At 38.6% G+C, this 23429-nt stretch overlaps 1 long non-coding RNA gene across 1 annotated transcript in view; it reads right to left on the bottom strand.

Annotated features, from left to right (window-relative positions):
• Window positions 1–22906, bottom strand: part of LOC147365994 (uncharacterized) — a 42130-nt gene extending 19224 nt beyond the window's left edge. Inside the window, exon 1 of the long non-coding RNA XR_015132358.1 lies at window positions 22427–22906. This is a non-coding gene — a long non-coding RNA (uncharacterized LOC147365994). The remainder of the gene's footprint in view (window positions 1–22426) is intronic.
• Between the last annotated feature and the right edge of the window lie 523 nt (window positions 22907–23429).

Genomic DNA, 23429 nt, shown 5'->3' on the forward strand with positions numbered 1-23429 from the left:
AAAAATGTCACCCCAGAAAGTTTATACAGGTTTAGTACCTCTCTGAAAAGACAAAAAAAAAAAAAAAAAAAATTAGGACATTATAGTTAGAAGAAAAAGAAAAGACAAAACACTGGAAATATGAAAATAACTAAAATAATAGAGAATGATCATCCCTGGTGGCTTAATAGTAAAGTCATCCTGCCAATGCAGAATACACAGGTTTAATCCCTGGTCCAGGGAGATCCCACATGCCTCGGATCAACTAAGCCTGAGCACCACAACTACTAAGCCTGTGCTCTATAGCCTGGAAACCGCAACTATCGAGCCCATGTTCCACAATACTGAAGAGTGAGAACCCTAGAGTCCATGCTCTGTAACAAGAGAAGCCACCACAGTGAAGCCCACACACTGCAAGGAAGAGTAGCCCTCACTTGCCACAACTAGAGAAAAGTCCAGGCAGAAACGAAGACCCAGCATAGTCAAAGATAAACAAACAAACAAAAAAATATGAAATGCATATAGTGTGCATTAATTTTTTCCTTTTGATTTTATTGAGATATAATTAATACATAGCACTGTACCAGTTTAAGGTGTACAACATAAAAAGTTCACTTATATAGATTATAAGTGAGTACTACAATAAGTTTAATTAATATCCACCATCTCATATAATTAACCAAAAAAAGAATAAAATATTTTTTTCCTTGTGCCAAGAAATTTTAGGATTTACTCTCTTCAGTTCAGGTCAGTTCAGTCGCTCAGTCGTGTCCAACTCTTTGTGACCCCATGAATCGCAGCACACCAGGCCTCCCTGTCCATCACCAACTCCCGGAGTTCACTGAGACTCACGTCCATCGAGTCAGTGATGCCATCCAGCCATCTCATCCTCTGTCGTCCCCTTCTCCTCTTGCCCCCAATCCCTCCCAGCATCAGAGTCTTTTCCAATGAGTCAACTCTTCGCATGAGGTGGCCAAAGTACTGGAGTTTCAGCTTTAGCATCAGGCCTTCCAAAGAACACCCAGGGCTGATCTCCTTTAGAATGGACTGGTTGGATCTCCTTGCAGTCCAAGGGACTCTCAAGAGTCTCTCCAACACCACAGTTCAAAAGCATCAATTCTTCTTAGTAACTTTCAAATATATTATACATCAATGTTATCTATAGTCCTCACATTGTATATTATATCTCCACTACTTATTTATTTTATAACTGAAAATTTATGCTTTTTGATAACCTTCATTTAATTACCACCCTCCACCACTGATAACCACAAATCTGATCTCTAATATTTATGAGTTTTGTTTTTTGCTTTTTGATTCCACATATAAGTGAAATCATATAGCATTTGTCTTTTTCTGTCTGACTTATTTCACTATATCAAGCATAATGCCCTTGATATTCATTCATGTTGTCCCAAAAGGCACATTCTTTCTTCATTCATCTGTTGATGGACACTTGGGTTGTTTCCATATCTTGGTTATTGGAAAACAACACTGCATGAACATGGGCATGCAGATACCTCTTTAACATAGTGATATTGTTTCCTTCAGATATATATTAACGCACAGAAATGGAATTGCTGAATCATATGGATCAACCTAGATAGTATATTGAAAAGCAGAGATATTACTTTGCCAACAAAGGTCCATCTAGTCAAGGCTATGGTTTTTCCAGTGGTCATGTATGGATATGAGAGTTGGACTGTGAAGAAAGCTGAGCACCGAAGAATTGATGCTTTTGAACGGTTTTGGAGAAGATCTTGAGAGTCCCTTGGACCACAAGGAGATCCAACCAGTTCATCCTAAAGGAGATCAGTCCTGGGTGTTCATTGGAAAGACTGATGCTGAAGCTGAAACTCCAATACTTTGGCCACCTCATGCAAAGAGTTGACTCATTGGAAAAGACCCTGACGCTGGGAGGGATTGGGGGCAGGAGGGGAAGTGGACAACAGAGGATGAGATGGATAGATGGCATCATCGACTCAATGAACATGAGTCTGAGTGAACTCTGGGTGTTGGTGATGGACAGGGAGGCCTGGTGTGCTGTGATTCATTGGGTCGCAAAGAGTCGGACATGACTGTGTGACTGAACTGAACTGAACTGATGGTAGTTTTATTACCAACTTTTTGAAAAACTTCCATGCTGTAAATTGGTTCTCACTGACAACGCACAAAGATTGTCTTTCCTCCACATGTTCACCAGCACTTGTTTTTTCTTGTCTTTTTGATAAGTCATTCTAACAGGCGTGAGATAATGTCTCACTATGGTTTCGTGTTGCATTTCCTTAATGATTAGTAACACTGAGCACCATTTTATGTACCTGCTGGCCATCTGGGAAAATGTCTGTTTAGATCCTCTGCCCATTTTTAAATTTGAATCTTTGCTTTTTATTTTTTTTTCTCTTGCATGGTATGATTTTTTTATATATTTTTGGTGGTTGTTGTTGTTTGTCACTAAGTTGTATCTGACTCTTTTGTGCCCCTATGGACTGTAGCCCACCAGGCTCCTTTGTCCATGGGACTTCCCCGGGCAGGAATACTGGATGGGTTGCCATTTCCTTCTCCATGGGATCTTTCTGACCCAATGGATCGAACCCAAGTCCCTCTGCCAGAGCCACCAGTGAAGCCCATATTAGCCACATATCCTATATATGATTTGCAGTTTTTTTTTCCATTTTATAGGTTGTCTTTTCTTTTTTGTTGATGGCACTTTCAATATCTTAATTTTGTCTATTTGACTTGACATTTAAACTGGATTGTCTAAGCTTTATGGCTTTTGATTCTACTCTATCACTGAAAAAATTAAAATGGATGAGAGTACCTCTGAAAGAAATATAGAAATACTTGAATGTTCTCCTGTTAAAATGATTCATGCAGAAAGTCAAGTCTTTGGCCCCTTTCGGAGGAAAATGTAACAATTCTGATGGTACTACAGATTACCTTGCATCATAAACTGGAAATGACACAGGGAGCCTTCCCCTGATATAAATTTCTGAATGGCTAACCTTTTTACCCCATTAGTTTGGTTAAAATATTGGACATAAGTTCCAGTGGGGAAATACATGAATATAAATAGAACCCACAGATATTCTAATGCCATATGTTAAAGGCACAAAAATAAGCTTTCTAGAAAAAATTTAAAATGAGAAAATAATTATTTATGAAAGCAAAGTAAATAGGGAATTTTCCTTCACATTTTGTTCAGTTGTATATGGATTTTTTCAAGCACACTTTTTCATACACTCTAAAATCACTTCTCTTATTTTCACCCAACAGTCAACAAATACTTTTTGTGTGGCTCTTTTTCAGGAGGATTTGATGATAATAATGATGATGGCATCTAGTAGGCAATGAGCACTTAGCATGTGACAGGCATGATGCTCAGCTTTTGCTGAAGTACTTTTTACTTAGAACAACCACCTGGATTAAGTACTAGGATTATTCGACTTGATAGATAATTGATTCTTAGAGCAGTAAACTTCTCTCATTGTCACACAGCTAGTCAGTATGGGCTACATTTGAAGACAAGCAGAATTCTCCTTACTTTATGGAAATGACAACATTTTTAAAATTGCACACACAAAAAAAGTACACTGCAGTGAAATTCCATGGATCTATTATCTAATCCTAGATAGAAACTAAAAAAAAAAAATCTATGAAAATTTGAGTAAATGTATTTCATATATTTTGGAGAAGGCAATGGCACCCCACTCCAGTACTCTTGCCTGGAAAATCCCATGGACAGAGGAGCCTGGTAGGCTGCAGACCATGGGGTCGCTAAGAGTCGGACAGGACTGAGCGACTTCACTTTCACTTTTCGCTTTCATGCATTGGAGAAGGAAATGGCAACCCACTCCAGTGTTCTTGCCTGGAGAATCCCAGGGACGGGGTAGCCTGGTGGGTCGCCGTCTATGGGGTCGCACAGAGTTGGACACAACTGAAGCGACTTAGCAGCAGCATTTCATATATTTTAAGCTTTAGTTTCTTTAGCTGTACTATGATAGATTGAGAATTGTCTGTTCTCTATGTCACTTCTAGACAGAATATTCCAACGCTTTTGTTAAATGAAATTAGTGATACAAGGATAACATTTGAAAATGTATTAGTAAAAAAAAGAAAGATAAAGTTATTTCATAAAATATGCAATTACTTTTATTGACTCATATTGTATGCATTTATACATTAAATGGAGTACAACTTAAAATACATACTTTTTCAAATCTTTTGTATATTAAATTGTATACTGTAGAGAGAGTCTTTTGTAATATACTATAATGATATAGCTAATGAATAATTACTACCAAAATTGCAGAATCAGTGGTAAATTCAACATTGTAAAAATGGCCTGGATTAACTTGGGTAATAAGGCTACTGTGCAATTAAAATCTTGTTTCAGGCTTCATAAATCTTGTTATATCCCTAACTTACATAGAAATTCGTTTTATGCTGTGGAGGTTAGAATTAAATCTTTTAAAAATGCATTTTTCTATAAAACCAAAACATCCCCATTTTTCTCTCTCCACGTACCTATTTGCTTTAATATACAACTTTAGAAACACTTTTAATTTACAGACCTCTGAGAAACTGCAAGTTTTCTTAATGAACTTATAGATTTTCTTTCTCAACTCTCCATGGAATTACACAGCCTATTAATCTTAGGTGATTTTAGTATTCATATTGACAATGTTGAAGATGGGTTTGGTATAAATGTTATTTCCCTCTTTGATTCTCTGGGCTTAACTTAGCCCATCTCTCAAATGACTATCATGTGAGGGACAGACCATTTCCAGCATTTCCATCTACTCACATTTACTGAGACCTACTTGCAAGTAAGTCTCTGCTCAATACTCCATAAGCTCCCCTAGTTTTAGATATTTTATTTATCCTTGTGAATTCATGTAAGTTGATGTCTTTAGCACAGAATATTTATTATTTGTTTGATTTCAAAATAATCCATCTCTCTTACTGATATTTCAGTCCAAAATAATTGTTGGTTTCCCATGTCATTCACCCCTGATTTGTCAATAATTCCCATTGTACATACGTACAATGTACAGGACATATTTCTCAGTATCTTTGCTTTGGGAAAAAAAGAAAAAAGCTCATGTTGTTTCTGATGCTATAGGTATTTATGCAATTATGTACTTTAAATTTACCTGCCCTCCCCAAGTAGTGAAAGTATTTTTCCAGTATATATTACATTCATAAATTTGCCATGTCAACTGTCTAATAGAATAATAAAGATGTGCTTCAATTTTCAGTAGATATAGGAACATTTTATGTTTATTTGTTTTTTAAATTAGAATGTTTTCTATGAGGAATCTATCACATATCCTTTCATGGAGGAAAGAGAGAGAGAGAGAGAGTGTGTGTGTGTGTGTGTGTGCGTGCGAGTGATTTCTTTGCAATGTAATTATGGACTGATAAGTTTGAAGAATTTTGATGGCTCTGTTCCACAGTAGAAAGCTAAGTGAATGAGAACCCAATTTATTGGATTACTCATTTTCAGGGGGAAAATAAAAGTAATATTGGGGTGCACATTAATCTACAGAGTTGAATTTTAACTCTAGCCTCATGAGGAACAATTGTTTCTAATCATTTTCAAGTTAGTAACTTTTCCTAATTCTTAAATGCCTTAATTAACATTTACAGCCACCATTGTCCCTTTACTTTTATTTATATTATTCTTAAGGTTCTTCTTAGATATAGAAAACAAACAGCTTAAGTCATATTCCTTTAACAAATCATCTAAATACCACAGATGAAAAATTCAGGATATTCAGGTTCTTTCCCTCCTTTCCTACCAGTACAATTTCCAGCATACTAGTATTATGGAAATATTTGATTTTTATTTGATATGAAGTATTAGATCATTTATATGTATTTGAGTAACGTGGTAATACTTTTTATTTATATTAAATAATTTCCCCCTGGAGACTGCAGAATGAATTTCTATGTTTTTTCATTTATCCTCACAGCATCTCATAGATGCTAGGGACTAATTTTTATTATCTTTATTGATTGGGAAATATAGAACTTATTACTATTCTTGTGTACAGAAACAAAATGACTAATTCTATACAGGCAAGTCTCTAGGATTGAAAATAAGGAGTTTTGGTGATGACAGTTAACTGAGAATATAAAATGTGTATTAGAGTTCTCTGGAGAAATACAACCCATGGGTGATCTCTTTCTTTCTCTTTCTCTATATGTAATATGACAGAGATAAAGAAAGAGATAGACAGAAAGAGAGAGAAATTCATTTAAGGAATTGATTCACAAGACTCTGGAAGTTGACAAATCCAAATGAGGTAGGATATTCTGACAGGCTGGAAGCTGAGGTAAGAGTTGTTGCAGCCTTGGATCTGGTTCTGCCAGGCAGCAGGCTAGAATCTCAGACAGGGTTTCTATGTTTCAGTCTTGAGGAAGATTCCTTCTTCTGAAAACCTCAGTATCTGCTTGAAAGGCCTTTAACTCATTGGATGAGGCTCACCCATATTATGGAAGATAATCTACTTTACTCACAGTCTACTAATTTAAATATTAATCACATCTAAAAAATACCTTCACAGTAACATCTAGACTTTATTGAAGAAAAAAAATTTTTTTTCAATGCTTGATCAACCTACCAGGTATCATAGCCCAGACAAGTTGATGCATAAAATGATCCTAATATGTTAAGTTGTAGATTATCTTTTCAAACATGTGACATGTTTGATATATTCTGAACATCTCTACAGTAATAATGATGTTCTTGAAACACCTATAGCAGTATGCATCTATACACTCATGCTGTATTATTGTGAATGTATGATGAAAATGCATGTGTATTTGTGAATTTAAAAGGTCTAGCTCATCCACACAAAATGTGTGCCTGACATTTTATCAGTTCTGGTCATAAAAAAAAAAAATTTAAGAAAGAAATGGTGACCCACTCCAGTGTTCTTGCCTGGAGAATCCCAGGGACCGGGGAGCCTGGTAGGCTGCCCTCTGTGGGGTCGCACAGAGTCGAACACGACTGAAGCGACTGAGCAGCAGCAGCAGCAGGTCATAAAACATGCAGTTTTTGAGAGCCAGGTACTCTAATAGGAAGACGAAACCATGAGTAGTAGAATGGATGCAATCTTGTACAAGTGGACCCTGCTGCTTGTTATTCAGATTCAGAATAATTACTTTTATAAACATGTCTGTGACTCACTCCCAGAAATTTTTTGAAGACTGGTCACATTCTGGACACCAAAAGGGTAATATGTTGGACTAATGTAAATATCTTAAATATATTTTAAAATTATATTTAAAACACATTACAGAAAGGGAATAGATGTGTTTACTTAACAATTAGAAGTTGTATACCACAGTTGTGGTCTTCTTTAATCATCATACTCTCTTCTCATTAGCAAATGTTTTAACCAGGGATAATTGGAGACAAATCATCTTGCCTGACTTTTTTAAAATGTGTATATGTTTTCCTGTGTCTTAGCCCTAAGTTATCTGTTTCTTGGACCACACTAAGAACTTTACTGGTTTCCCATTGATATGTCTGGGCTGCTTCTGCATTCTTTGTCTGATTACTACCCTGACCATAAAAAAGCACCAGCCTTGATTGTTATTGCTACATATACAGTTCTTACTGTGCCTTCCCTGGACTTCTGTATGTTTCTGTGTTGGAGCATGTAGCACTGAGATCTTCCTTGTGTTCTTATTTGCTTTTGTTTTGACTGGCATTCAAGTCTGCACCTCACCTACTAGACATGGGTAAGGGCTCAAGCACATTGTCCTATTCAGAATCTTGGCACCAATTTGTCATGGAATCACTAGTCTCAGATCTTGTACTTCTGAATATACCGCCTATACTATATACAGTCTTGTTCCTGTCCTGTGAGTGATAATAAAAGTCTTACTTATTCCATAATTGGCCTCTGTGGAGGACGGTATGTGGCACCCACAGCTGGGCTAGTATGCATCTCAGCATTTGCTTCTGTGTTTTAAGAACAAAAAGATAGCTCTCAAGCAGAGGGCATCATTAAGGAGACTGCCTCAGAACAAAACTAAGAATGGGTAATTTTATTTATTGTCTTTCACTGTTACCTTTTCAAACTTTACCAACTACTGCACTCACAGTCAAGAAGTGTACAGTATATGTAACTGATAAGCATATAGTTCTGGTTTTGGTGTCATCAAATAGTGCTCCCAATATCCTCTGTTTTTCTTCTTGCCTGCTTTCTATAACCAAGGGAATGGGTTTCATTTAATATTGGGGAGAAATCATCAGTACCCAGAGAAGTGCTTAGCATCATTAGCCATCAAAAAGTCAAACTTCCCATCCCCATTGGGATGGTTGTAATCAGCAAGATGAGAATGGGCAGAAATTGAAATCCACATATACCACTGGTGAAAATATAAAATAGTAAAGCTACTTAGGGAATGTCTAGCAGTTCATCAAAAGGTTAAACAGGGTTGCTATATCATCCAGTAATTCTACTACTAGATATACATCTAAGAAAAATGTGGACATATGTCTTGTTTTTTTTTTAATTACTATACAAACATAATGGCATCATTCATAATGGCCAAAAGTAGAAACAATCCAAATGTCAACTAGTGAATGGATAAATAAAATATAGCCTATCCAAATAATGGACTATTATTTAGCAATAAAAAAGGATTTCAGTACTGATACCTGACAGGCCATGGACAGACCTTGAAAATCATACTAAATGATAGAAGTCATCACTAAACTAGATATTATATAATTCCATTTTTGTAAAATATCCACAAACAGCATATCCATAGAGACAGAAAGTAGATTAGTGTTTGCCAGAGAAAGGAGATGGGGGGTGAGGAGAGAGTGATCAGGAATGAGTATGAGGCCTTGTGGTGATTATTGCACGCTGATGTTAAGTGTACACTTTAAGAGGGTGATTTGTATGGTATGTGAATTACTTATTAATAAAGTACTTCTAAAAAAGAGAGAGAGATTATAACACTTCTTATATGGGGTAGGAAACTTACAATAGCAAACTTCCCTTTCTCTCCTCCTGACCTTGTGATATTGCTATCACATATCGCTTTGTTTTTGTTTAGTCACTAAGTCATATCTGCCTCTTTACAACCCCATGGACTGTAGCCCACGAGGCTCCTCTGTCCATGGGATTTCCCAGGCAAGAATACTGGAATGAGTTGTCATTTTCTTCTCCAGGGGATCTTCCCAACCCAGGGATTGAACCATGTCTCCTGCATTGGCAGGCAGATTCTTCACCAGGGAAATCCATCATATATCTCATATAAATATCATAAGCCTCATACTTTTTAGTGAAATATATAAAAATAAATGAAATGTTATGTGTGTAATGGGTTTAATTCTAATCACTATCAATTTCTTGATATCTGTCATGGCCCATTCAGGCTGGTATCACAAAATATTATAGACTGAGTGACTATAATTCATTTCTCACAGTTCTGGAGCCTGGGAGGGCCAAGATCAGGGTGCTAGCATGGTGGGTGAGGGCCATCTTCTAGATAGCAGATTTCTTCTTGTATTTTCCAATTGTAGAAGCAGATTTTTCCTTGTATTTTCCAAAGGTAGATCCATTTTCTCTTGAATCTCTTTAATATAAGCACCGATTCCATCCATGAGGGCTCTGTCCTCATGACTAATCATTCCCAAAGTTCCTACCTCCTCATTCCTAACCTTGGGCATTAGTTGTCAACATATGAGTTTTGGGAGTATATAGACTTCCAATCTATTCCAGAGAGACACACAAATGTAAAAACTTTGTAATGGGTTCTTCTTTCCTTCTTTCTTCATCATTGAACTAGATACTCATAATTAAATTCTATTTGATGTTATTAAATACTGTAATAGGTTATGGGGATATAGAAATGAGGTTGTCTGTGTCTCTAAGGAAGGTAGACTGATGATGGGTAGCCAGATCACACAACTAATAGAGATAGAAACATATAATTGTAATAGCATTGAGTGGAATTCAGGAGAGCTGTTTTCTACTCTCAATTTCCAGTGCTTAACAATGCAATACTTAGGCAAATCATCAAAAATCTATTGAGCTTTAATTCCAGACAACAAGACTGGAGTAACCTAGAAATCCTCTTTGGACCAAAGCCCTTTGTCATTTTAGATTGACAGCTTTCTACTCCTGATAACTTGAATGACATGTATTCTTAAGTCATAGGTGTGATAGTTTTTTTTTTTCTTAATGACATAATTTATCTTCTCTTTTTAATAAAATAAACATTCATTTTAAAATAATTTTTATTTAAAAACTTTTATTTTTCTTAATAATTTAATTGGACACAATCAAATGTTATCCTGGGAGAAGAGTTCTTTCTACATTTAATTTTAACAGCGGTGTGTTCATAGATAGAATTAAACATTATCTTTAAGTCATATTCCACATACATTATCCCTCACCTCTCTAGAAGGATAATGATGATGGAAACGTTCTATATCATTGTTGTCCCACTAAGTGTCAGCTACAGGTGGTCACTGGGAATTTGAAAGGTGGTCAATGTGACCAAGATTCTGAAATTTTAAAAAATTGATTATTAAGTATTTAAATTTAACTAACCACACGTATATTGGATAGAGTAAGCCTCGACTTCACTGTCAGCACTCTGGAACCTCTTCCAGTCCATTGTTTTCATCACAGTGATCAACATTTTTTTCTGTCATAGGTTAAATTACATTGATCATTTATAAAATACTACACTGGCTTTACATTGAACTTAGATCTGGTCTTTGTTTATGTCTTTAAACTCATACCACCTCTCTCCTCTCTTTATTCCAGCCACTGTTTTTTTGTCTATTTCTTGAATACTCTATGATCACGTCCATCTCAAGGCTTTTTCTACCTGGAATGCTCATCTCATATGTTCCTGCCTTTTTTTATTTAGGCCTTATCTCATATGTCCTTTGGAAAGGCCCTGGGTGATCACTCTACAAAATGAAACTCCTCCCTAGACAGTCTCTCGACTAGAACCTGTTTTGTTTTGTTCCTGGCATCTACACTATTTGAGATTTTTTGTTACATATTAAGCAGAAATAAAGTTAAAGCTCTTAAACTGTAAACTGTGTGTGCTCAGACATGTTTGACTCTTTGCAACCCAGTGGTCTTTGGCCCACCAGGCTGCTCTGTCCATGGAATTTTCCAGGCTATAATACTGGTGTGTGTTGCCATTTTCCTCCCCCAGGGGGTCTTCCCAACCCAGGGATCAAACTTGTATCTCTTGTGTCTCTTGCATTGGTAGGCAGATACTTTACCCCTTGCACCACCTGGATTATATCTAGAACAAATTCTGCATATAGTGATAAACTTTGCCTGTGATAATGATTTGACAATAGATTACTCCTTACTCCTTTACTTCTATCATTTGAATTGAATTGTCTTTTGTCATTCATTCATAGTAATGAGATTGATTTCAATGTTTAAAGCACGTTTCAAAGAGCTAAGACGGTAATTGTTTGTCATTTATAGTCTTTGTGGAATTGCGTGTGTGTGCTCAGTCGTGTCTCTTTGCGATCCCATGGACTGTAGCCAACTAGGCTCCTCTGCCCATGGAATTTTCCAGGCAAGAATACTGGGGTGGGTTGCCATTTCCTTCTCCATGGGATCTTCCCAACCCAGGGGTGGAACCCATGTCTCTTGCCTCTCCTGAATTAGCAGGTGGATTGAATTGTTAGCTTCATGTTAAATTGGTCAGACAAATGCCTTTTCAATGAAGACACTGAGCAAAACCAAGGTAACTGGTTGAGAACCTCAAGGGAATGATAGATTCCTGACAGTTTTTCTGCTGTTTTTTAACATTCACCAGGCCATGTGGCCATCACTAGATGCTTCTCATGTCATCCTCATCACTACCTCTGACACTCCTGGGCATTGATAAGTGCATACTGTGAGGAAGACGTTGTGGCAATATTTTCATATTTATGTGTAAATTAAGTGGTTATCTGACCCCAAAATATAGCCTATAGATAATGGTTGATCAAAATTTCATATAAACAGTCTATAAATCGATAAAGGGTTTCCAAGTTAGTGCAAGTGGTAAAGAACCCACTTGCCGATGCAGGAGATATAGGAGATGTGGATTCAATCTCTGGGTCAGAGGATCCCTTGAAGGAGGGCATAGCAACTCACTCCAGTATTCTTGCCTGGAGAATCCTCATGGACAGAAGAGCCTGGATGGCTTTAGTCCATATAGCACAAAGTATTGGACATGACTGAAGTGACTGAGCATGAATGTGTTAAAAACTTTTGTGTCTTGCACAAAATACATGCTTCAGATCAGATCAGATCAGTCGCTCAGTCGTGTCTGACTCTCTGCAGCCCCATGAAGCGCAGCACGCCAGGCTTCCCTGTCCATCACCAACTCCCGGAGTTCACTCAGACTCACATCCATCGAGTCAGTGATGCCATCCAGCCATCTCATCCTCTGTCCTCCCCTTCTCCTCTTGCCCCCAATTCCTCCCAGCATCAGAGTCTTTTCCAGTGAGTCAACTCTTTGCATGAGGTGACCAAAGTACTGGAGTTTCAGCTTTAGCATCATTCCTTCCAAAGAAATCCCAGGGCCGATCTCCTTCAGAATGGACTGGTTGGATCTCCTTGCAGTCCAAGGGACTCTCAAGAGTCTTCTCCAACACCACAGTTCAAAAGCATCAATTCTTCGGCACTCAGCCTTCTTCACAGTCCAACTCTCACATCCATACATGACCACAGGAAAAACCATAGCCTTGACTAGATGAAACTTTGTTGGCAAAGTAATGTCTCTGCTTTTGAATATGCTATCTAGGTTGGTCATAACTTTCCTTCCAAGGAGTAAGCATCTTTTAATTTCATGGCTGCAGTCACCATCTGCAGTGATTTTGGAGCCCAGAAAAATAAAGTCTGACACTGGTTCCACTGTTTCCCCATCTATTTCCCATGAAGTGGTGAGACCGGATGCCATGATCTTCATTTTCTGAATGTTGAGCTTTAAGCCAACTTTTTCACTCTCCACTTTCACTTTCATCAGGAGGCTTTTTAGTTCCTCTTCACTTTCTGCCATAAGGGTGGTGTCATCTGCATATCTGAGGCTATTGATATTTCTCCCGGCAATCTTGATTCCAGCTTGTGTTTCTTCCAGTCCAGCATTTCTCATGATGTACTCTGCATATAAGTTAAATAAACAGGGTGACAATATACAGCCTTGACAAACTCCTTTCCTATTTGGAACCAGTCTGTTGTTCCATGTCCAGTTCTAACTGTTGCTTCCTGACCTGCTTAGTAAATGTTAATGATTGCTTTTTTGTTTTTAATTTATTCTTGATTCAAATTCAGAAAACCAAAATATAATTTTATTCAACAAAAGCCAAGTACGTTGCAGGAGATAATATATGTATAAGTGTATGTGATTACTAAATAGTAGTTGGTTAATACGTGCTGAATCAATTAGGGTCTAATACAATGTCTCAGATAATATCTGGCACATAACAGGTACTAATTTTTAAAAATTAGTATTGAAAGAATAATTATCTTCCAGGAAATAATGACTTTTGTATTATAGACTGATAATATTAACTTTTACTTTCAGATTAGTGATAAAATATAAATAATATCCTGATTTTAATTTTCTCAGATGTATGTTATGAGTTTTAAAGAAAAACAAGAAATTGGGAGGTTGGTATTGACCTACATATATATATATATATATATATATATATATATATATATGCTGTCTATAAAATAGATACATAATGAGACCCTACTGTATAGCATAGGGAACTCTACTCAATGCTCTGTGGTGACTAAATGGGAAGGATATCCAAGGAAGAGGGGGTATATGCATACATTTGTCTGATTCACTTTTCTATACAGCAAAAAGTAACACAATAATGTAAAGTAACTATACTCCAATAACAATGAAAAACAAGGGGAAAAAAGGAGAGGAAAATACTTTAAAAGTAGAGCTAATGGCAGAGCATTAATACTTGAAATGAATGTTCCTAGTTTTCCTCTCGTCCTACATCATAACATACTCATTTATTTGTCGATGTCCTCAGTGAAATTTAGCTATATTATAACCTATTTAGTGGTATGAGTTAAAAAAAAAAATGTTTCTTATAACTCTCAAGATATGGCCTTGAAGTCATAGATCTTCCCTTATCAGAATCATAATTGTTTAGCTTCCTAAAATTGTGATTTTCTATTGTAAAGAATAAGAAGTTTTCTTGTCTTCGATAACTAGAGTCAAGGACATAGTCCATTGGGTTACTCAGTGATCTTCTGCATGACACATCCCTTAAATACCTATGAAAAGATCTATTTTTAAAGAGGAGCTTGCAGATTTTCTTTGCCAGACAATGATCATAGCACATCTCCTCCTATTATTCTTATATGTTAAGTACTTGGATGATATAATGGACTGAATTGTGTCCCCACCAAAGTCATATGCTGGAGCCCTAATCCCAGTGTGACTGAATTTGGAGATACAGTCTTTAGGGAGGTAAAGTTCAATGGTCATTAGGATGAGGCCCAAGTTTTATCAGGCTGGTGTCCCTGTAAGTAGAGTCACCAGAGTTCCCTCGCACTCTCTCTCTCTTCAAAAGCACACAGAGGAAAGGCATATGAAGATGCAGAGAGAAGGTGACTGTTCACAAACCAGAAAGAGAGGCTTCACAAGGAACTGAATCAGCTGTCACCTCAATCTGAGACTTCTAACCTCCAGAACTGTAAAAAAAAAAAAAAAAAAAAAGTCTCTTGTCTAAGCACAACATGGTATGTTACTATGGCACCAAGCTGACTAATACAAACAGAGTTACATGGAATTTAGACCACACTTCTCATTCTTGGAGCCATCATTTCTTCTTTCTAAATGTTCTTTATCCCATTTTACATTTATCTTTTTGAAGACTGGGCTTTCTGCATGTGAGTATTTGAACGGCATAAGACACTTATTCAGGTAGACAGGAGATTTTGTGTGTCTTTGATACTTCCTTGCCTTATATGTAGGAGATATAATAGTTCTCACAGAAGGGGTGTTTGTGAGACCTGAGATATGTACAAAAAACACTTTGTGGCTGGAACATACTAAATATTATGCTACATTGGCACTTTAGCAATTGTTATTTGACAAAAATAATTTAGTACCTCAAGTCATTATTCTTACTAGGTTTTATGATTAAATTTACAATATAAAAACATATTCTTGAACAAAAATCTATTCCATCCTGGATTTTTTTTTTCAGTTTGATATATTTTGCACCTAAATGCCTCTTATGAAGAAATGAGTATAGGTGGCACCCTTTCTCTCCCAGACACATACACATGAATACTTGAGAGAAAGGGTAACTTTATAATTAAAATTTTGCACTTTGGAATCAGAGTACCTAGATTTGAAATACAGCTCTGATCTGTGTGAGCTGGGATTGCTTAACCCCTCCATCTCAGGTTTTAAAAGCCTGTAAATTAGAGATAATAATAGTACTTACTTTGGGGACTGTTAAGTGAATTAATTCATTAAACATACTTTGAATAGTACCTCACATATAATAAGTATCATAAACATTAATTACTCTCCACAGGTAAAAGTCCTGAGATCTTTTTATATGTCCTGCTTTGGAAACCATTCAGTTAATTTACTTCTGACTAAATTTTACTTAATTTAGTGAATAACACACTGTTTTAAAAAGTGGCTGTTTCCTTTTGCAGAAGTCACTGACTAAATGTATTTTATTTATGGACTCAAAGGAGAAAAATAATTTTATTCTAATGCGTATCTGTGATACTGCCAACTCATAATGTTTGCTAATGAATTATTCCAGAATAATGGAAAGCACACAGCAAGAGCCTTGGTCTTTGCCAAACTCCCAAGGAAAGCGTTTTGAGTTCTTTATGTCTGTATAAGTATTCAGGAAAAGGACATTTGCCCTGTATAACCCCAGTTGAGGCTGTGTTTGAGTGCATTTTCTAAGTGTGATCTGTATTAGCATGCCTTTATGTTAAATGAATTCCAGTCATCCCTCTGGCCCTAATGTTACTTACTGAAAAGACAGTGACCTAACGGTCATAGTGAATTGTGTTTAATTGCACTTATTACCGCTTGTATGTAATTTGCAATTATTGAAGGGTTTTTATTGTGGATATTGTTATTGTTGCTTAGGGCAGTTTAAGGAACAGACTTTGCCAGGCAAAAAATGACATAAAATTGTCCAGACGTTATTTTCTGTCCTAAGCTGGGGATGGTGGGAGGTAGGTAAAAAATGGTGTGGAAAAGATTTACTGAGTAGTAAGATGAAGCAAATCAATTGGCAGAAAACTTTATCCCAGTTAACCTGGAATAAAACAAAGTTGGTTGATAGTGATGCTTATTTGCAGAAAAGGTATAGATAAGGCAATGATTATTCAGTAATAGTCAACTATGACAGGATAAATAATATAGCTGTTTTCTACCTGCACATGAATTTAGGAGAAAATCACTGAGGATAGCTTCCTATTTTGAAACACTGAGTTTTTTAAAAAGTTTTAATTTTCTTTTAATCTAAAAAACTCCTTATAAATATAGAATCATCACCTCTATCACACCACAAGAACACAACTACTGCCATTGCCTTTGTGAATTTACCATCTTAGGAAATGATGAAATGTGAAATTTACAGAACAACAAGCAGCAAGGTAAACATCATGGTACAGATCTTATGAGAATTTCAGCTGGCAGGGACAGCTATTTTCAGGTGAAATGGTCAGACAGCTTCAGAATGTGACCAAAAGATAAAGGGAAGAAATCTTCACCCACAAGTATCTTCAAACTTTTGAATAATCCTTGGAGCTGTAGGATAGTAGCAGTTCTATTTTGTTGAATTGGAAAGTTAGAAATAGTTGTTAATTATTTAGATATTGGTACGTTTCTGAATGTCCACTCTTTCCAAGAGAATCAAAGAGTCTCTCCAAGTGCTAATAGTACTATAAAGTTTGCTAACATGTATGTTGGCTTGTGATCGTTCTATAAATTTAACATTTCAGCTTTTCAGAAAGATGGTACATTCACCAGTAGTAGTGGTGGCTGAGCATATAGCACATAGCTTAGACACAAAAATACATTTAAATTATTGGCCAAATGTATTACCTAAAGACACTGAACTCTGGATACTGAGCAACCACTGTCTTGACATATATCATTAAATATACTGTAATAAACACACATTAGAATATTATTATACTTGATTAGATTGATTACAATAATCAAAAGAAAATATATTATTAAATTCACCACTAGGATAATTGACCAAACATTTGTAATGCTTTTGTTTTACTCTAAAATAGAGCAGTGATAATCATGCAGTGTTTGTGAAATTTCAACACGATTAAGGAATATAAAAATTATTAATACTTTGATCTGCTGCTAATGATCACTTAACATTTTGTGGTTTTACTCTAATATATATAGAAAATGTAATTTTACAAGTATATGAGTTATTGACAAAATTGGAATAATACACTACCTAAAACTTGCTTAGCCTTCCCTTATGGCTCAGCTGGTAAGGAATCCACCTGCAATGCAGGAGACCTGGGTTTGATCTCTAGGTTGGGAAGATCCTCTTAAGAAGGGAAAGGCTACCACTCTAGTATTCTAGCCTAGAGAATTCCATGGACTGTGTAGTCTGTGGGGTCGCAAAGAGTTGGACATGACTGAGTGACTTTCACTTCACAAAACTTGCTTTGATTTTTATTATTTGTTCAATAATATTACACATTCTATGTACTGCCTCATGTGATTATGTCCCCAAATACCACATTACAAGCTGCAATAATTGACAATATGCACATTTTACTTTATTCAACTCTACATATATTGTTAAATATTTATTTTATAAATAGTTTTTATTGTAAAGTTTTATAAGCGTTCTAACATTTAGATATTGTTTTCTTAAGGTAGACTTCTAACAATGAAAATAGCTATTTTGAGATGAATATATTTTTAAGGACTTTGAAATATACCTAATGTTCTCATGTTACTCAGCATATGTGTTCTTGGGTGTGGGGCTTTCTTCAAATGAATCAGAGCTACATAGGTCCTTATTGCATAGACGCCATTGAAAACCTTTCTTGATATCCTGTGTTGTCAATTGATCTCTCATTCTACATGCCTCAGGTTATAATTTCCCAACATTTCTTCATATGATTGTTGATAAGTCCTCCCATTCTGAGCTCAGATGTGATGTGCTTCAAAATGTTAAAGAATCCTCACCTATCCTAACTGCTTGCTAATCTGTATCTTCTATTTCCTCCTCCATATTCTAAAAGATATCAGACTTAGTATTTAGGTTAATTAATAAAGATTTGTAGATTTATACACTTTCTTTGCTTTTTAGTATTACGTACATTTATGGTTTTACCAAAGAAATCCCAGGGCTGATCTCCACCAGTCCATTCTGAAGAGATCAGCCCTGGGATTTCTTTGGAACAAATGATGCTAAAGCTGCAACTCCAGTACTTTGGCCACCTCATGCGAAGAGTTGACTCATTGGAAAAGACTCTGATGCTGGGAGGGATTGGGGGCAGGAGGAGAAGGGGACGACAGAAGATGAGATGGCTGGCTGGCATCACTGACTCAATGGACAACTCCGGGAGTTGGTGATGGACAGGGAGGCCTGGCATGCTGCAATTCATGGGGTCGCAAAGAGTCGGACACGACTGAGCAACTGATCTGATCTATCTGAAAGTTTTACCAACCAATTTGGGAGAAAAGGAAGTAAATATTGGAAGGAAAAGTAAGGTATACATTGCAAATTTCAAATCACGTGCAACTCCAGATAAAATAATGCAGAGCTTTTGTGAGTAATAGTGTTTGTGATGCTTTAATACTAATTTTGAACTGTGGTGTTGGAGAAGACTCTTGACAGTCCCTTGGACTGCAAGGAGATCCAACCAGTCCATTCTAAAGGAGATCAGCCCTGCATGTTCATTGGAAGGACTAATGCTAAAAGCTGAAACTCCAATACTTTGGCCACCTCATGCGAAGAGTTGACTCATTGGAAAAGACCCTGATGCTGGGAGGGATTGGGGACAGAAGGAAAAGGGGACGACAGAGGATGAGATGGCTAGATGGCATCACCAACTCAATGGACATGAGTTTGAGTGAACTCCGGGAGATGGTGACGGAGAGGGAGGCCTGGCATGCTGCGATTCATGGGGTCGCAAAGAGTCAGACATGACTGAGTGACTGAACTGAACTGAACAGAATACTAATTGGAAAAAAAGCATATATTAGTGTCTGCCTTGCTAACTCTGTCTCAAAGCATTAAATATCATCCAGAACACACACACACACACACACACACTATATATATATATATATATATATATATATATATATATATATATATATAGTGGCCACTGCTCCAACACCATAGTTCAAAAGCATCAATTCTTTGGCGCTCAGCCTTCTTTACAGCACAACTCTCACATCCATACATGACCACAGGAAAAACCATAGCCTTGACTAGACGGACCATTGTTGGCAAAGTAATGTCTCTGCTTTTCAATATGCTATCTAGGTTGGTCATAACTTTCCTTCCAAGGAGTAAGTGTCTTTTAATTTCATGGCTGCAGTCACCATCTGCAGTGATTTTGGAGCCCAGAAAAATAAAGTCTGACACTGTTTCCACTGTTTCCCCATCTATTTCCCATGAAGTGATGGGACCGGATGCCATGATCTTCGTTTTCTGAATGTTGAGCTTTAAGCCAACTTTTTCACTCTCCACTTTCACCTTCATCAAGAGGCTTTTTATTTCCTCTTCACTTTCTTCCATAAGGGTGGTGTCATCTGCATATCTGAGGTTATTGATATTTCTCCCGGCAATCTTGATTCCAGCTTGTGTTTCTTTCAGTCCAGCGTTTCTCATAATGTACTCTGCCTAGAAGTTAAATAAGCAGGGTGACAAAATACAGCCTTGACATACTCCTTTTCCTATTTGGAACCAGTCTGTTGTTCCAGGCCCAGTTCTAACTGTTGCTTCCTGACCTGCATACAAATTCTCAAGAGGCAGATCAGGTGGTCTAGTATTCTCATCTCTTTCAGAATTTTCAAGTTTATTGTGACCCACACAGTCAAAGGCTTTGGCATAGTCAATAAAGCGGAAATAGATGTTTTTCTGAAACTCTCTTACTTTTTCCATGATCCAACGAATGATGGCAATTTGATCTCTGGTTCCTCTGCCTTTTCTAAAACCAGCTTGAACATCAGAAAGTTCGCGATTCACATATTGCTGAAGCCTGGCTTGGAGAATTTTGAGCATTACTTTACTAGCGTGTGAGATGAGTGCAATTGTGTGGTAGTTTGAGCATTCTTTGGCATTGCCTTTCTTTGGGATTGGAATGAAAACTGACCTTTTCCAGTCCTGTGGACACTGCTGAGTTTTCCAAATTTGCTGGCATATTGAGTGCAGCACCTCCACAGCATCATCTTTCAGGATTTGGAATAGCTCAACTGGAATTCTATCACCTCCACTAGCTTTGTTCGTAGTGATGCTTTCTAAGGCCCACTTGACTTCACATTACAGGATGTCTGGCTCTAGGTCAGTGATCACACCATCGTGATTATCTGGGTCGTGAAGATCTTTTTTGTACAGTTGTTCTGTGTATTCTTGCCACCTCTTCTTAATATCTTCTGCTTCTGTTAGGTCCATACCATTTCTGTCCTTTATCAAGCCCATCCTTGCATGAAATGTTCCTTTGGTATCTCTGATTTTCTTGAAGAGATCTTTAGTCTTTCCCATTCTGTTGTTTTTCTCTTTGCATTGATCGCTGAAGAAGGCTTTCTTATCTCTTCTTGCTATTCTTTGGAATTCTGCATTCAGATGCTTATATCTTTCCTTTTCTCCTTTGCTTTTCGCTTCTCTTCTTTTCACAGCTATTTGTAAGGCCTCCCCAGACAGCCATTTTGCTTTTTTGCATTTCTTTTCTATGGGAATGGTCTTGATCCCTGTCTCCTATACAATGTCATGAACCTCATTCCATAGCGCATCAGGCATTCTATCTATCAGATCTAGGCCCTTAAATCTATTTCTCACTTCCACTGTATAATCATAAGGGATTTGATTTAGGTCACACCTGAATGGTCTACTGGTTTTTCCTACTTTCTTCAATTTGAGTTTGAATTTGGCAATAAGGAGTTCATGGTCTGAGCCACAGTCAGCTCCTGGTCTTGTTTTTGCTGACTGTATAGAGCTTCTCCATCTTTGGCTGCAAAGAATATAATCAATCTGATTTCGCTTGACCGTCTGGTGATGTCCATGTATAGAGTCTTCTCTTGTGTTGTTGGAAGAGGGTGTTTGTTATGACCAGTGCATTTTCTTGGCAAAACTCTTTTAGTTTTTGCCCTGCTTCATTCCGTATTCCAAGGCCAAATTTGCCTGTTACTTCAGGTGTTTCTTGACTTCCTACTTTTGCATTCCAGTCCCCTATAATGAAAAGGACATCTTTTTTGGGTTTTAGTTCTAAAAGGTCTTGTAGGTCTTCATAGAACCGTTCAACTTCAGCTTCTTCAGCATTACTGGTTGGGGCATAGACTTGGATTACTGTGGTATTGAATAGTTTGCCTTGGAAACAAACAGAGATCATTCTGTTGTTTTTGAGATTGCATCCATGTACTGAATTTCGGACTCTTTTGTTGACCATGATGGTACTCCATTTCTTCTGAGGGATTCCTGCCTGCAGTAGTAGATATAATGGTCATCTGAGTTAAATTCACACATTCCAGTCCATTTCAGTTTGCTGATTCCTAGAATATCGTCATTCACTCTTGCCATCTCTTGTTTGACCACTTCCAATTTGCCTTGATTCATGGACCTGACATTCCAGGTTCCTATGCAATATTGCTCTTTACAGCATCGGACCTTGTTTCTATCACCAGTCACATCCACAGCTGGGTATTGTTTTTGCTTTGGCTCCATCCCTTCCTTCTTTCTGGAGTTATTTCTCCACTGATCTCCAGTAGCATATTGGGCACCTACTGACCTGGGGAGTTTCTCTTTCAGTATCCTATCATTTTGCCTTTTCATACTGTTCATGGGGTTCTCAAGGCAAGAATACTCAAGTGGTTTGCCATTCCCTTCTTCAGTGGACCACATTCTGTCAGATCTCTCCACCATGACCCGCCCATGTTGGGTTGCCCCACAGGCATGGCTTAGTTTCATTGAGTTAGACAAGGCTGTGGTCCTAGTGTGATTAGATTTACTAGTTTTCTGTGAGTATGGTTTCAGTGTGTCTGCCCTCTGATGCCCTTTTGCAACACCTACCATCTTACTTGGGTTTCTCTTACCTTGGGCATGGGTTATCTCTTCATGGCTGCTCCAGCAAAGCGCAGCCAATGCTCCTTACCTTGGACGAAGGGTATCTCCTCACCACCGCCCTTCCTAACCTTCAACGTGGGATAGCTCTTCTAGGCCCTCCTGTACCTGCGCAGCCACAGTGTGGTGCTGGTCCTCCAGGCCACCGCCCCTGGCCTCGGGCGTGGGGTTGCTCCTCCCGGCCGCTGCCCCTGGCCTCCGGCTTAAGGGTGTGGGGTATCTCCTCCAGGCCGCCGCCCCTGACCTCAGACATGGGGTAGCTCCTCTCGGCTGTCCCTGCGCCGTCGCAGTCTGGCACTCTCGGCTGCTGCCCCTGACCTCAGATGTGGGGTAACTCCTCTTGGCCGCCGCCCTTCGGGCATGAGGTCCTCCCAGCTTCTGCCCCTGACCTCGGACGTGGGGTAGCTCCTCGCCGCCTGCGCTTTAGCGCGCCCGTCGCAGCCGCCTGCGCTTTAGCGCGCCCGTCGCAGCCGCCTGCGCTTTAGCGCGCCCGTCGCAGCCGCCTGCGCTTTAGCGCGCCCGTCGCAGCCGCCTGCGCTTTAGCGCGCCCGTCGCAGCCGCCTGCGCTTTAGCGCGCCCGTCGCAGCCGCCTGCGCTTTAGCGCGCCCGTCGCAGCCGCCTGCGCTTTAGCGCGCCCGTCGCAGCCGCCTGCGCTTTAGCGCGCCCGTCGCAGCCGCCTGCGCTTTAGCGCGCCCGTCGCAGCCGCCTGCGCTTTAGCGCGCCCGTCGCAGCCGCCTGCGCTTTAGCGCGCCCGTCGCAGCCGCCTGCGCTTTAGCGCGCCCGTCGCAGCCGCCTGCGCTTTAGCGCGCCCGTCGCAGCCGCCTGCGCTTTAGCGCGCCCGTCGCAGCCGCCTGCGCTTTAGCGCGCCCGTCGCAGCCGCCTGCGCTTTAGCGCGCCCGTCGCAGCCGCCTGCGCTTTAGCGCGCCCGTCGCAGCCGCCTGCGCTTTAGCGCGTATATATATACACATTAAAGTGAAGAAGTGAAGTAGCTTAGTCGTATTTGACTGTTTGCAACCCCACGAATTGTAGCTTGCCAGGTTCTTCTGTCCATGGGATTTTCCAGGAAAGAATACTGAAGTGGGTCACCAAATTAAGATTATGCTAAAAATGG

Source organism: Bos grunniens, chromosome 9 (assembly GCF_055505025.1).
Source record: "Bos grunniens cultivar Pamir isolate PY7600 chromosome 9, Bosgru_T2T1.0, whole genome shotgun sequence".
NCBI classification, from domain to species: domain Eukaryota; kingdom Metazoa; phylum Chordata; class Mammalia; order Artiodactyla; family Bovidae; genus Bos; species Bos grunniens.